The sequence below is a fragment of the Xiphophorus couchianus genome, chromosome 23 (assembly GCF_001444195.1).
Source record: "Xiphophorus couchianus chromosome 23, X_couchianus-1.0, whole genome shotgun sequence".
NCBI classification, from domain to species: domain Eukaryota; kingdom Metazoa; phylum Chordata; class Actinopteri; order Cyprinodontiformes; family Poeciliidae; genus Xiphophorus; species Xiphophorus couchianus.
In genome coordinates, this window is record NC_040250.1 from 6,169,606 (window position 1) to 6,184,854 (window position 15,249).

General features: G+C 36.8%; 1 long non-coding RNA gene across 2 annotated transcripts; it reads left to right on the top strand.

Moving 5' to 3' along the window:
* Positions 1–947: 947 nt before the first annotated feature.
* LOC114138856 (uncharacterized) lies at positions 948–13,625 on the top strand. Of its 2 annotated transcripts, none has more exons than XR_003594331.1 (6): positions 948–1,051; positions 1,959–2,073; positions 7,076–7,170; positions 12,652–12,766; positions 13,235–13,354; positions 13,450–13,625. It is a non-coding gene; the product is annotated as an uncharacterized LOC114138856 (long non-coding RNA). The 2 variants fall into 2 exon arrangements; XR_003594332.1 differs by lacking the exon at positions 948–1,051 and adding an exon at positions 1,056–1,190.
* The last annotated feature ends 1,624 nt before the right edge of the window (positions 13,626–15,249 follow it).

Genomic DNA, 15,249 nt, shown 5'->3' on the forward strand with positions numbered 1-15,249 from the left:
TTTATATATATATATATATATATATATATATATATATATATATATATATATATATCACATTTAATAAAGCAAACAAAGATGTAACAGCAAATACAAGCTATCTGGCATGTGAGATTTTTCTACCTCAGACTAAAAACATTTGTAATCTAAGCAACAATATTTGTCAGTTTTAAAAGAATTCAATTTCACAGAGATTACCATAGAACAACTGGATTAATGCTTAATAACTTTTGAGATATTTAGTTCTCCCAGTCTTTTTTCCAGGGGCACTGGAAGTGGCTTATTAAAGCAGCACAGCTGGATTCAAACATTATGACAGAAAAACATTCAACAGTGAGCTATTTATCTGAGAGGGAGTTCAGATAATGATCACAGGACTGTAGCTCATTTTCAGTGTTAATGTCTCATTTTTGTAGACAGCAAAGAAATTATATCTAAATAAACTTGCACAGTGTAATTTAGTTTCAATATTAACTGTTGTGGTTTGGTTTTATGGAAATGGTCATCTGACTTCTTTAATTAGGCAACAAAATACATTTTAAATCCATCTTATTTGACTCGTTTTCAATTATCCAAGACATAACAGGCCCAAGAAGGACCAATCACATTTTTTCTACTGCTGTCATGTGTGATGGATTAGCCCTTTGTATTGTTGTCATGCATTCACCTTAAACCATTTCCTTTCCAATTGCAACCAAAGTGGTGAATGTATCCCACCAAGGTCAGTTGATTAATACATAGGCACACCAAGGATTATGTTGGAAGGACTTTTCCACCATCTCGTGGTCAGCGTTAACCCTATTACATATTATACTGCTATTTTCAAGTACCAGTTTCAACCTTATTTAGTATCTGCTTGACAACAAAAACATAAATAATATGATTTTAAATTATTTTGTAACCTTCCTTAAGTTAACGCATTTGGTTCAGTACTCAGTGGAGCGGAAGTAATGTTCAATACGGACATTTTTCAGTGTGACACAAGCAAGTAAACAGATTGCTTACCGCCAGTTTTTTTTTTTTTCATCTCATCGCCTCCTTCACACTGGACGTAAGTTTTTAAAGGACTAATATCAAGTGTTATGGTGAAGCTACAGTTAAGTCCAGTTTCTGACCCGTTCGTTAAGAAGTGTGAAGTGCAGCTATGAAGTTGATCGTATTTCTCCCGTTTGCTAACAGCAAGCAATGAGGTGCGTTCAAGGGGCCTACGTTAATTTGAGTGTCCATGTATACGTGATTAAACAGGCATTTTATGTGTGTAAGCTTAATACTTGGTTTACATTGGTAACAATATCATCTGTATTCATGTAACATGATGTCTGAATGAGGTTAAGCTTACTGAATGAATAATAAACTCAGGGAACACCATCCTTAATTGTTCTATAACAAAAAATGACTGAACAGTAATGGAAACTTTACAATAAAAGAAAAGAAAATAGTATACATCAATAAATTTTTGAACCAGCTTGTCCATCCAGGGTCACAGGGGAGCTGGTGCCTATTTCCAGCTGCCATTAGCTATGAGTCAGAGTACACAGTGAACAGGCCAATACAGAGACAAACAACCTCAGATGAAATGTGAAACAATGAAGGTTCTGAATTATTTGTAATGTCTAACCACTGATGTGTCCCAAACCCTAATAGACATACAGGAGAGGTTTACATATCCAACACTACCATGCTCTTGTGACTGTGATGTTTCAGTAGCAAATTGTAGTGGAAAATGTAATTCAGTTGCTTTAATTAATGAATAAGCTGTGCAGTTATCTGAGTGTGTAAAAGCAGCCAGTGTTTCCATGAGAGGGAGAACACGAACGCAGAAAGAAAAGGAGATAAAGGAGTGGAAGGACATCCTGCATCTTAAATAATTTGGACGGAGCTCTCCACCTTACCACATGCTTAATTATCCCAGACTCTCCACAGTTACATGATTAACATTCTCATGTATTCCCCAACAGATTCTGAATTCTAATGGGTCAGAGCTGCGTGTTCAGGTTCTGACTTTGGAAAGGGAGGTTACTGGAGCTCCTGGATCTGCAGAGTGATAAAAAAGGCTTTAATCTTCCATCAGAGGTAATTTATAAGGTAGTAAAGAAGGCTGTCCTCAGAATAGCTGATTAATTCATCATTTCCATGAACTCTGGTACTTCACCAGAGTGCCTTCCTAAGACGAAACAACAATTTTAATCAGGACTCATGATGAAAGATGGTGTTAAATGTTTTGTCACTGTTATACTGCTTTTAAAAATGTTGCTGGTTTAAAACTTGTCAGGTAAATCACAAGCTGTGTTTCTGTCACAAATGAGTGCAAAACGTTGTTAATATTCCCACAAAAAGCGCAATTGCGGTGCTTCTATTAAATAAGAATCGCAATTTAAAAAACATGTGAGTAACTTTGTTTACACAATAAGTAATTAAGAAAACATGCTACGCCATCATCCACTTACCACTTTCTGTTGTCTTCTTCGTCTTTTCCAGACAGCAACAACATCCAGTTGTTGATTATGACTTGTGTGCGGTGAAAAAAGTGTTACAGAATATACACATTTTGATGCTGAAGAAAACAACCTCATCCTTGTGCAATAATATTTTGTCAAAGCACTTGAGGCTTTTCTAAATTGCCTTGTTTCCATTAAGCAAACTTATTTTCATAATTTCAATTTGTGCTATTATATTGTAAATGGAAACATAGCTACAGAAAGCTCTGACTCAAACATTTAATGTCACGTCATGCAGAGTGTCAGGATTTGTTTTGTTTCACAAGTTTGAGTTGGTTAAATTTTAAGTTTAATTTCCTCCAAACAAACTAAAAAGACTGAATAAAATTTATAACTGCAGGCTTTGTTTCTTGTCTCTTTGGAATATGAGGGGTTACACTGTACTAAATGAGTATAAACAATAAGCAACGGAGTGGAAAGCATACTGCAGTTGGAAGGGTGTGCGGTTGATGAAGGATTTGTCACCAGGATTTTTGACGGTGGCTGTGAGTTTTGAAGCTAGCACAGTGGCTGCCGGCGGCCGCAGATGGAGCCAAGCTGGATATTTGACATTAATTAGGAGGAAGAGGCCAGTTTCTCAAATCTGTCATGGCTGCTCATCAGCTGCATTACTCTCAGTCTGTCCATATATCTCTCTACCTCTCCACAAAATATCTACCTTTTCATCTTTGCGGAGGATCCATCTATCTGTAGTGAGGCCTGTTGCTTTGGGCTCTGATGTTGAGTTCTGACAGAGCTCAAAGTTTTGATTAATGGCTCAGCTGTGAGTCAGAATCCTGTAATTGGCGACTGACTCTCGCTGCTTTTCCATTTTTCTTTCCCGTTTCCCGCTGACAGAGCTGCAGCTGATGTCTGAGCGCCGCTCTGCAATGTCTTCGAGTTAGTGTCAAACCTGAAGCTGCCCACAGCCACGAATAACATTCTTCACACTTTTTCAGCAGGTTTGACGCATATAATGCCTGAGGAAGGAACACAAACAGAGGCTGAAAGAGTTTGCTGGTGTTTACTCAGGAACTTGACTGGAAAAGCTGCAGCCAGTGATTGGATAAACCCTTGTTTGCATTCCTATATCGGCCCTGCCTTACAATATAACTTCAACTTTCACTTTACTTGGATTCTGACATCACTGTAAGAACCCAGTAAGACATTTCACCATGTAAACTTGGAGGCAAACTCAAACAATGCAATTTATAACAATCATCAGACTATAAATGGATACTTCATGTGTAAAGTAAAATATTATTGTAAATGAGCTTTCATGTCACATTAAAGGAGCACACCGGGAAAAAAAAATGCTTAAATTCTTCGCTCCAAGCCTACAAAGTCATGTTTTATTTTTCACCATTTAGGGCTTTAGCAGTCATCTAAAACCTTGGATTGAATATTTCTCTGCTCATGTCTCATTGCTTTGACAGCATCCGCCCTCCTGAGGTAAAACATGAAGCGTCCGCAGTCTGGAAGAATCTAATTTTAACAGAGACATTTGGAAATAATGGAGGGATGAATAATTACGCTTTTTAAATGTTTTATCATTCTGAGAGCAGACTGTTGGGGCCCTAAAGATGGAAAGGAGATAGAGAGCCTGATTAAAGTATTCAGACAACTGGAACTTTTCTTCAGTTTGTGACATTAAAGCCACAAAATTCGCTCCAAGCCTGCATCAATATTGCATGATTGATGTTGCAATATTATATTGGGATGTTTTGTGATAAACCAACACAAAGTAGCACACTATTACAAACTGGAAGGAAAGTTAGACATACATTTTAGAAAGTCTGAAAGTTTGTGCTGTTTTCAGCTACTTTTACTCTGATGTTCTTAAAAATAATTCCCTTTAAAGGTCATCTAATCTAAAAATGTTGAACCTTACTCTAAATCATTTTTGTTCTTTTAAGACCTGACAGGTTTGTTAGTGAATATTAGTGAACAAATAATATTAGGTCCAAGGAGCACATTACTGAAAGTAAAACCTGTTGTTTTGTTTACCTGGAGCACACTTTCACCTTCAAGGAAGACAACAAACATAAAAATAAAAAGTCCACTGGTTTAGATCAACACTTTTTTATGGGTTAAAAAGCCCACTAGTCCTAATAACAGCAAATATTTATTGTTTTAAGTGCAACAAAACTAAAAATATCCAAAACAATAACATGGGGGGAAAGTACAAGACACTGCAACAGCATGTTAGCATTGTTTCAGCTCTAAAATGACCACCAGCACATTAGAGAATGATCATTATTAAGAAAAAGAAAATTACATTTTACCTTTGCTTTAGCTATCTTCTATTTCATATCTGATACGTTAAGGTTTTATGCAGGTTGAGTATCCAGGGGCCACTTTACAGTTTTAATCCTCATTCTGTAACTATTTAAAAAACGGCAATATTTGACTTGAGATTTTGTTGATGTTTCAAACTATTTGAATATTATAAACTGATTTTCTAAGCGAGCACCATAAATGAATATGATGGTTTTCATCTGTAATATTGTTTCAGTGTAGAAATCCCAATGCTAACAGGACTTTGAGGTCCACAGGAGACAACCAGTCCCTTCTATTTTCCCCTCCCCCCTTTCGGTGCAGACACCTGTATCCTGCAGGAATATTGATGTTGCAATATCTAAAGGCTTTTGATGCTTTGGTTGATGTACATCACAGCACACAGACGCCCCATGTCTGACCAACTTCTGGCTGTTTCCTTGCTTTCAAACGGAGCTATCGCTCTCCAGACATGATATGAACATCAGTTTTCATCAAGAACTCCATTGACAGTTTACAGCTCTATGGTTGGTGATGCAAGCTATTGAAAGTGGCACATTTTCTGCCAAGCACACACCCTGCCAACCTAAAAGACAAGTATAAAAATGTCTTTTTTGATCAATCTTGTGTTTGCAGTAGCTTTATGTTATGATGTTGTTTACAACTCAACATCTAGAGGTGATCAGAAAGTCACACAGTGCATGTTATTGTTGATGGAAAACAACCAGTTTTCTTTTTCAATAATGAAAATTTATTGTGCAACTGGACATATTACATTTTTCTAGATGAGTCAGGGTTAATTGAAGTAGCAGTTTAGATATTGCTCACAGTTGAAAGATAAAATGAGTTATTTTTAATTTGAGGAAAGTGTAATAACTCCACATTAAATACCTTCTGAAATCCCTTTCACAGTTTAGTCCATAAAGTAGTAGATTTCTAACATTTTGCTTGTTTGGCACAGTTTATCCAGCAAACTCTCATCACCTTTTTATGCTCATCCGATAAAAACCAACAGGGACGGTTTGTCTGAATGAGTTCTCTGAACAATCCCTGCTGGTGTTACAAAACTCACTGGATTTATAACCATAAGTATATTTCTTTCTCAGCTGAAACATATGAAATAAGACGCTTTGCAAAAGTATTCATGCCATTTTTGAATTTGTCACTCTTGGTATTCCATATTCAGTTGCTTCCTTAATTTTAGGATTTCTGTTCTCTAAGTATTTTAATTGATTTATATTTCTTTCACTTATTTGTTTACTTATTAATATAATATTTATTCATCTCTTACTTGTAACATTGATGACTTTTTGTGCTGTATTCTTTTTTAGGTTTACAGTTTCCCTCAGAACTAATATTCCTGATTCTCAGCGCTCATCAGAAATCTGAATCTCTTATCATTTATGTTGTCATATTCATCAGAAAACTGTATTTTAAATGTAATAAAGTATTTTAAAATGAGTTAGAAAAAGGATAAATAGTAGAAAATTGGTTGCAATGAATTTAATTTAGGAGTACAGTAGTTAAAGACATTAACACAAAAGCAAACTTTTAACATTTTTGAAAAACATTTTCTTTCCATTTTAACAAATATTCACCACTTGTGCTACTCAAAATGTATTACAATTTGTGGAACTAATGTAACCGAATATTAACAAAATAAAGGGTAAGGTATGGCATATTTCCCTTTAAATGCCATAAGTTGAATCATCTCTAGTTGGGTTTTATTGTTTAATGTAGAATAAGTGGAAATCAAAGGAAAGGATGGTATGATTTGTAAATATATGTATTGTAAAACTACCTTGAGCTTTTACACTTCCTTACAGTCAGGAGATGAATTAAACTACTCTTGAGAGAAGTACGCCTTTTAATCCGCTTAGGGCTCAATTTCATCAACTAATTAGATCATATTTGACAAAAAACAAAAATATATGAGGTGGCTTCTGTTGCAGCAAAAGAATATCTTTGTTCTGTTTGTAGGAGGTTGAGCAGATAGGTATTCTAAGGTCATAACTGAATCAGAGGCGGTTCTGGGTGATTCAGAGTGGTTTGAATAGGGAGCATAAATCACACATGCCCTGAGGAGGGTTCATTACCTTGAAAATAAAGCTTTTACTGCTGATTGCATTCGGTAGCTTTACACGGCTCCAGCAGCTGAACAGAAGCCCTCACAATCGGTTTGCTTTATCCTTGTTCTTGTTTACAATGCAACACGGGAACTTGAGCTTTGATAAAAAAAATAACGCAAACCCCAAAAAACATGATGGTTGTGTATTACTCCCGGCTACTTAAAATTCACGGGGGTTCCTCTTTTTTTGCAGAGTCGTTTCTCAAATGCCACAAGGAACGGAGCGGTGATAACAGACGTGATGCACAAGCTGCCTTTTTATGCTGCATAGAAAATTACAAAGAGAAGGTATTCCATTTTGTAAATGCCTCACCTTGTGTCTTGCCCTCTCTTGCTGTCTCTGCCTCTTTCTTCAGAAGTCTTACTGCTCACTTAAAAATCTGAGGGCGATTGCTGACGTCCGTTCTCTCGGTAACGAATCAGTTTTCCCTCAATGGCTACAAATCAATTGGCGTCTGGACAGCCTCTGCAATGCAGGCGTGGGCCGAGGCTGGGAGAGCGTTTAACTGGAAGGGCTGGTGTGTTGGGCTGCGAAGGGCGGGCACAAAACAACAAGGAGTAACAAGCTTTTATTGCATTAATCTTCATAAAGTCTAATTCTGTCTTAATAACGCGTTTATTTAAAAACGTTTAAGATGTTAAGCAAAGGATTATCTTTTGTGTCCACAGTTTCTAAGCTAGCAGTTTCACTTCAGAACATAAAGCCTTCTCCTCTATTATTGGCAGCCCTGGTAAAGATTTAAAAAGCATTTAAATAAATTAATCTTTTAATTGCTACAGCATAATCTCTAACAGAAAAATCTAATTGCAACCTTTAATTTAAAGCTAGAGCATGTAACGTTTACAAAAATGCTTTTCCCACGATGGCAAAAATGGTCACCATGTTGTGACAGATAATCTGTGAAAATATCGATCTCATCCGCCTCCTCTCTAAGCTACTATTACTGTCTGAAGAAATGCACCGCATCCTGTCAAAAAGAGCCAGGATTAGGGTCTTAGCGCTGTCAATCAGGCTTGTGTATGTACTAATCAATGTGTTAATGGTGGAGAAACAAGTAATTTTCCAGGAAAATTGTTTATCTCCAGTCAATGGTGGCTATGCTAACTAGCCTTAGCATTTGTGACCGGCTCCATTGTGGTGGACCAGCTGTAGCGTAGCAGAGAGCAAGGGAGAGTGTGTGAACAGCAAGTACATGAGACTCCCTCCTCCCGGCTGTGACTGGTAGTTTCTTACTAAGCGGTGTATTTCTGCAGTGAGCACTGGGAGAAGGCAGAGGAGCTGGGCAGGAAGACGTTGGAGTCTGGCCTGATGATTTGAGATGATTTGAACTTCTTCCTTCTCTCTTTGGTCCTGCTCTGCATCCATGAAGTCTCCTTCATGGTTTAGGTATGATTTGAGTTTTTGTGATGCTCCTCGGTCCTTCCAGTTGCAAAAACACTACATTGTTACTATTTGATGCATCACAACAACTATCCAGATTTAAAAATGTAAGAAATAAAAAAGATTTTCCAGCTGCACATATTCCTAACTAGGGGGAACAACTGTCCAAGAAACTGTCCATGAAATATATATACATATATATATAAACTTTCTTTATTTTTCTTGTCTTTTGAAAACCAGCACAGCTGTTTCCTGCTACATTTAGAGAAATTTAGAGATCCAAAGTGAAATTGTTGACCCAAAACATGTGTGTGCATGTGTACATCTGCACATATTTTAAAGAAATTAATCATTTCTGCAACATTCTCACCATTAAGTTTAACATAGAACGACTGTCCTCAATTTCAAAATGTGAGCTGAAAATCTAAATTTATCTACAGTAGACATTTTCCTTGATTAAATAAAAAAAAGTCTGCATACACTCCAACCTTAAGGGCAACATAAACGAGAATCCGAACAGTCAAATGTCTAAAATGTCAGAACAGTTATGATGTACATGAGCTCCAGTGAGGAGGAGGAAAAAGTGTAGAGGGCATCTGATCTCCATTAACTCTGCAGTCAGTGTGCAGCGATTTAGTTAGCAGGTGTATGAAGCCAAAGATGAGGAAGGTCAGAAAGAGTCTGCTGAAAAGAACAACCTCCAGGAACACAGAGGAGAAATATATTTTGGGCAAAAACATATCTGTACCATATAAAAGAGAAAAAACGTGATCACTATGTTATCTTTTGCTGCTGTGAGTTTATCAGGGTTTGGACTGGTTACACGGGAACTTTGACAAAAAAGCATCAAAAATGGTTCTGTCTGTTTATTAAAAAGAAAATAAAGATTTCAGCTATGGGAATTTATAGCTTTGTGACAAATAAAAAGTAAATTTTCAGGTGTAGTTCAGTGAAACACATTTACTAAAATAAGGCTATTGTTGACAGAAAAAAAAGCATTTATTATCTTTTTTAATAAATAAAGTTGCTCTGTTCTTTACAAAACCTAATTTAAAACTGATTTACATGATCTACAGTATAGACCAAAAGTTTGGACACAACTATGTGTCCAAACTTTTGGTCTATACTCAATACAGACCAAATGTTTGGACACACTTTCTCATTGAATTCAATGAGAAGGTGTGTCCAAACTTTTGGTCTGTACTGTAAATCCTATCCAGTCAGCTAAATCTTCATCTAAAATGACACCTAACCTTTATTTCCCTGCTGTCTGATATTGAATTTGACTAACTTTCCATAATTCACATCAGTTGGGATTATTAAGTTTATTTATGTTAGCAAAGTGAATGCCAGCATAGTGAGAACAAGACACTAAGATTAAACGTTTCAGGAAGGAGACGCTTTCTGTATCCCAGATATTGTTTTGGTGTAAAATGTGTAAATCAACCCAAAACAAAGGCAGAAGATGTGAAGATGACTGAACCTGACTCAAGAGTTGCACTGAAATAAGTCCTGTACAGACACTGACTGAAAGGCCACTCAGAAAGGAAGAAGCCAAAACTCAAAAAGAAACTCTTCATTGCAAGAGCAAAATATTCAAAGGGAGGAAGGTCACATCTCCTAAAGATCACTATGACTGGCCTCTGACAATATCATAGTCAGAGACCAAAAACTGTAAAAAAAAAAAATTGTCTAAAAAAGCACTTTGAAATGCCTTGCTGCTGAAATGTGCTATACAAATAAAATTTGATTGATTGATTGATTGATAAAAGTTTATTTAAACAATAAAGTAATTGGCAAGGAACAGTGAAGCTAATACTCCTTCTTGCCAAGCTCTACATTAGTATTTGGTTTCCTGGATTGGAATATAACTCAACTATTTCAAAACGTTTTGAAAAGCCAACGGATTACATCAAGAATACACACACAACCATGCGGAATCAGTGGGAGACAAAGATAAGGAAGGAAGCAAACTGTCAGTGATGACTCTCTAGATGATGAAAGTAATAAGTTCTCATGAAGCTGCTGCTGCTGCCCTGGGCAGAGCTAAATGTCCTCTGCTTGGTCTCAGGGTAAAACCCAGATTTCTCATTTGGTTCCCCGCTGAAAAGCTTACTAGAGACAAATGGAGCTGCTTGAGGCGACCTGGAGCAGCTTGAGAACCATCAAATGAAAATACACAGTCATTGTGTGAGTTGCTGTACAGTCTGGATGATACATCTTTGCTCATTTTGTTTTGTCTATGAATCTACTACTTCCTCAGGCAAACTGTTCGTCATCAAAACCGAAGCAGAATCTGCAATCATTTGATAAGACAGAAACCAGCGGATACAGCTGCAAAGTCAACTTCAGTGGTGGACTCGAATAAAGTAAAGCTAGCTCTCCAAAAGTGGAGAAAGAAGCAACAAAGTTTGCACAATGTGTGTGCAAATATGTTTCTTCGTGGGAAAAACTGTTTGAGCAACTTAGGAAAGAAAACAAAGCAAAGGTTTGATGGAAAAAAGTCAGTCCAGTCCAGACATTATCATTAACATTTAGTAATAAAAGTAAAGCTTTTCATATACCTAGAGCTTGTGGGAGTTTACATAAATTATTAAACCATTTTTATTTCGCTATTTATTTAGCTACTTGGCTTTGAATTTATCTGCTTTGCCTGTCAGAGTTTTGTTTTCTGTAATTAATTCATATCTAATTTTTTTCAGAATTCATATTTACATTATATATTTGTATCTGTATCTTTCTCATAACATTGTTAGTGCTGTGTCTCACCTCACCTCTGGGGGCGCTGTGCTACACACAGTGAATGAAGTAAGATGTTAGCCATCATCGCTGTCTCTCTTTATATTGCCATTGTACATGATTGTTTAAACATGTTCTATATACAGTATGTTGATGCTCCACAGTCTGCTTTATATCTTTAGTGACTGCTGCGTGTGTGACATATTTGGTCTGTTTGATCGGGCATTAAAGCGGCATGAAAATGTGCAGGGTGAAGCAGAAACTACCATGCCACACTGATAGGGGGCAGTGCTGAGCCGCATAGGCATTAAGAGCAACATATACTCTTCTTCTACACATTGAAAAGCTGAAAACAAGAAATAAGTATAAGAAATAAATACGGGACAGAACCGACTCAAGACGACTCTCCTCCTTGGAGATAAATTGCATTAAAGCAGCCAGATTTTTTACAAATGAAGGCAAACAATGATTTTTAGAAAAGTGACGGAGATGGAAAGGACAGGCGCATTGACTTTATATACAAATAAAAGTAAGACCATACTCAATTTTTTAAAAACAGAGATCAGCCCTCCTATAAAAACATGTTTTAAATCAAATTTGACCATATGTTGAGCTTTGTTTGTTTTCCTTACTATCGTTGTTTAACAGAAATTCATTAAAGCATGATAAAGCAGCTTTTAAGACAACTAAATGATTAATTACTATCAAAACTGAAATAAAAGCTTCTATTTTTTGATTTTTCCTTTCCCTTATTTATTTAAACAGGTAAACCCCGTTGAGATCTAGATCTCATTTTCAAGAGGGACCTGAGCAAAAAATTTGCATTTTATGTACTTGTACATCTGACTCAGTCGGTGCCTCACCAGAACCTCGCCCCACATCATTGGTAACAAGTTAAATAGACAAACTACACAACTCTGAAGAGATAAATGTAGACTGACTTAGCTGTAGCTGAAGGCAGAGTGATTGTTGACAACAGGTGGAGGTGGGGAATTTAACTCCCTGAGCATCCGTCCCATCTGTGTGTTGTACAGACAGAAAAATACCCTTATGTTTGCACTGGAAAATGTTTTCTGATGCGTTTCATCTTCTCTGGATTTACACATTTTAAAAAACTTCCTTGATTGTAGCAGTAAAAACAGAAAGTTTGTCTCTCTGGTCTTGACTCCCCCATATCCAACACCAACCTAGTAAAAAAATGAGTGCTTGTCCAGAGTCGAGTCAGTCCAGGTAATAATGGCCTCCTCTCCATCTCCAGGCACAGATTGTCCATAAAGGCAGAGATAATAAGTTCACATTAAAACATTACTCATGTTGCGCTGCCTGACAGAAAGGCTGTGACCTTAATCTCCAACCTGAGGTCAAACACACCAACACACTTACTCCATGACTCCCTCCACACACTGCTAGAACTCATTCTAGTCTCTATAAATGCTTGTGCAACCAGCCAAATCCTCTCACAACTTAATCTGTCAGAAATAGTTTTGTGGAAGCTAAACAACCTCTCTGCAGCCGTGCTGCATCCTGGCAGCCAGTCGAATCTTTGGAACCACAGCCTATTGTTTTAGAGGGGATGCAACATATTGCATATTGCAGCTCTCTGACCCTACAGCTCAGGAAACTACAGCTATATTTCTGTTTTGCTTCAGTTCCGGCATCAAACAGCTTCGATGTGTGACAAATGTATGTTTGCAATCCAGTGGCACGGCACTCCATAAAAACGACGGCGTTGCTTCTGGAACAGCAGGAAACGTTGAGGAGGAGGTGATAAGTGTTTGGTTTTGTTGTCACTGCCTCCATATGGATAACATTATTTTTTATTTTAAAACATTAAGAATCGTGACAAACAGAACATTTAAAGTCACCCATCATAGTCATTCTTGCATGTCTGACATCCCACTTATCCTGACACATTAGCATATAGAAAGTATGAATAAGTTAAGCTCTTCAATCCTCTGCATTAACGCTGCTAAGAGCCTCAGTGTGAAGAATATTTTGAGTTTTTGTTCTCTGTTTTAAACTTTTCGTTTTAACTCTTTGTTTAATTCATTAGAATTAATAAAGGAATTGCTGCATTTTATTTGTATGTATTTTTGTGATTGCTACACAGAAATGGGATGTAAAAAATAGGAATCTTGGGTAAGAGTTGTCTATTTTTATAGTTTTAGCGTGTAATTCAACTAATTAATGATGTATAATTATTAATTTAAGGATTGAACTTGTCTTCTTCAGCTTCTTGAATAACCTGGACCACAAACTTTAGCAGTTTTAGTGACTCATCGGATTATTTGGCTTAGCAAACCATGACGATAAAGGTTTCAGTGACAGGAAATAAGACAGCGTATCCTCTGGGTAAGGTAGTTTGGATTATCTACTTATTTATGCTTCGATGAATGCTCAGTGAATGTTTTGCAGAGGCAATGAGATGTATATATATATATTTTCAGGTTGTGACAAACTGCATATGGAACATGTCAGGAACAACATGCCCTCCCGCTGTATTCACATCAACTCCCAGAACCGTTTCTGACACACTGTATTAGCATCTCTAGGTTGTATGTATGGAAAATGTACAGCATGCAGGTTTGGATGACATTTATTTTGATTCCTTTCTCAAATGAATAAAGAGGTACTGTCAGCATGGAAAGTTTGTAATGCTGCATGATTACTGCTTGTAGGTTTTGGCATTTAAAGGTTTACTCCAACATTTTAATAACATGTATACAGATTAATATGCAACAGATTTTTATTTGTGACTGCATTGTGTTGCAAGATGAAATCAACAATAAGCAAATTAATAATGGCTCAAACAAAAACTCTGTAACACTCCAGAATCAACGTTCAGCATTATTTTAGCAGATATCAGCCCACACTGTGGTTTTGGCTTTATTAGTACAAAACGCTGCAAACAGAAGCTTAATGGTGACCTATTATGCTTCCTCAATCAGGCTAGAACGGTTCTATGGGCTAAACAAAACAAAACATTAGGATAGGCACAATGTTTGCCTTCATTTTCTACTTTAGATTCTGGATTTCTCTGACCTGGTTGTTTTGGATCATAAGGAACAAACATGTATGATTCAGGATACTGAAATTTAAATGTTTGAAGAGCCGGCAGTAATTCAACCCCAAAAGCTGATTATTTCCTCACTAAATCTTCAAAATTTGTGGGAAAGAATCAATTTCTGCATCACAGGGAACTGAACATATGATAATGATACCAGATAGCAATTTTAGTCAGGTATTCGTAATGCCTTGTTTCTGGGCATGTCTGCCGGTTGCGTTTTTGCCAGAATATTCCAGTGAGGCTGCAGTGTCATCCAGCCTTGTTCGGTAATCAATAGCTGTCCTCGCCAACATGCTGGCCCCTTATTTATATCTGGACTCGACACAGACTGTCCAGAGCGACTGCTGTCTTGAAAAAGCTTACAGCAGCACTCCAGTCCTTGCACAGATGGGAAATTTATTCTCCTCATTTAGCATTCAGCTCTGATTCTAAAGTTTAGGAGTCCATTGATCGCATGTGCTCGAGCGTTCACTTGTCAGCTGCTAATGTTTTAGGTGTGTGGAGTTCTATTATTATTGGGAGAACACAGATTTGTGTATCAATGCAGCATGACAGGAGTGTGCACATTACACAGGACTAATGGAGAGATGTGAGAGGACATTCACAGCCATACAAAGGCTTAGACTGAATTGCGTTCTTCTGTATTACTCTGGTGAAAGCTATAAATAATTCAGATTGATTGTCATGAACCCTGGTGAAACAGAAAAAGGGAACATATTTAATAATCTCCACATGGATCAAAGATTTTGTCTGTCAGCTTCTGAGATTCTCCAATAAATCATTTTATCACTGTGGAAGAAAAAGAGTCTGGCCATGTTTTCAAGTTGAGCTAAATGTGTTCATGCCTTTGCAACAGCGGACTGGGATTTTATTTTTATTTGTCTTCATCGTTTTACAAGCTTTTTTCTTCTTAGCATGTAAATGGCAAAGTAAATGTTTTCTGAATAGTAAAAAAATAAGAGTTTGAAGTTCAATGTTCCCACCTGAAACTTCAATCTGTATGTTTTAAAATTGAAATATCACAGATTTTTCTTGGCATATGGTTACTTTTAGGTTTGAAAAAAAAAAGAAATATATACTGTATTTTTCCAGGTGAGTGTACTATTTCTAATTTAGCAGAAGAAAACTCCAACCCTAATCTGTAATGCACTGCCTTGCATTAAGACTAATTGGTTTTAAT